The sequence below is a fragment of the Hippoglossus stenolepis genome, chromosome 3, assembly GCF_022539355.2.
Source record: "Hippoglossus stenolepis isolate QCI-W04-F060 chromosome 3, HSTE1.2, whole genome shotgun sequence".
Lineage (NCBI taxonomy): Eukaryota > Metazoa > Chordata > Actinopteri > Pleuronectiformes > Pleuronectidae > Hippoglossus > Hippoglossus stenolepis.
In genome coordinates, this window is record NC_061485.1 from 5,445,699 (window position 1) to 5,446,802 (window position 1,104).

At 38.0% G+C, this 1,104-nt stretch overlaps 1 protein-coding gene across 1 annotated transcript in view; it reads left to right on the forward strand.

The window, feature by feature from the left end:
* pth4 (parathyroid hormone 4) overlaps positions 1 to 756 on the forward strand; it is a 2,464-nt gene extending 1,708 nt beyond the window's left edge. Inside the window, exon 3 of the mRNA XM_035152622.2 lies at positions 1 to 756. This exon is cut by the window's left edge and continues 307 nt beyond it. The gene's annotated coding sequence lies outside the window, so the exon portion shown is untranslated.
* The last annotated feature ends 348 nt before the right edge of the window (positions 757 to 1,104 follow it).

The window sequence follows — 1,104 nt, forward strand, 5'->3', positions numbered from 1 at the left end:
TATTGTCTCCATCATTTGAACAATGAAACACATAAAGCACAACAATTAGTCTTTAGTGCCAAGACACACATTTGGCTGCAGATGTGTCCACATGTTGCAAGAACTTAAAGTTTTAGTTGAGAGAGTGTTTGAGTTAAAGCTGAATGAAAGTCGTCTGTTGATGGGCAGTCACACAAATGTCTCAATGTTCAGTCTCGTCATATTTACATCAAGGACTTGGCGCCACAACCAAAAAATAAGACGTCCTTAAGGAGACGTCCTCAGAAGCAAACACGACAGGAACAACATTTAAAGTCTACACGTTTAAGAATGTGTGAACTTACCCAGACTTATATCCGTTTGCTTTATCTCTTAATTATTCTCAACCAAAGACAAAGTCAAACATGTTTTTCCTGTTTGCAGATCAACCTCCTGCAGCAGCAAACTTTGTTCATCTTTGACCTGCAAAAATTCAACAAACGCACTGCTGCTGTTTGTCGTCACACTTTCAGATGATAACTGAAACTGAAATACTTGTTACAGCTGTTTCCTTTGTTTCCAGAAACTATAAATAGATAAAGTATAAAGAGCCCTGAACCACTAGTGTTGTCTCCTCTTCTTAGAATTGAACACATACTGTACACGGTGCCATCTGAACCTCCAGACTGAATGAAACTGATGCTTGATTCTCTGTGAGGAGACATGTGGCTGCACGACAAAGATTTGAGTGGCTGTCATTTTATCTCGTGAACATTTCTATTAAACTCTGTGGCTGCACGGATGTGGTCTGTGTTTGTGCATCAAATCTCTGCTTGAATTCTGCAACTTGTTTGTTCACTAACCGAGCGTCTGCTAACGTGACGTTGACTTCACACAACAGAGCTTTCGAGTTTCAGATTTCTCCTTCAGGTGAAAAGACTGAATGAGACAAGAAATGCTCTCCACTGAGCTACATTAGATTCTTTGTCGATATTTATTTTGTGTATATTCTTTTATTATATATTTAGTTTATATTTTTTTCTGTGAGACAATTAATTATTAAAACATTCGTGAACAATATTTCATCGCAGGAGTAAATCTGCATCACTGGTTAATGCCATTACCATAAGGCTGAACTTTATTGTC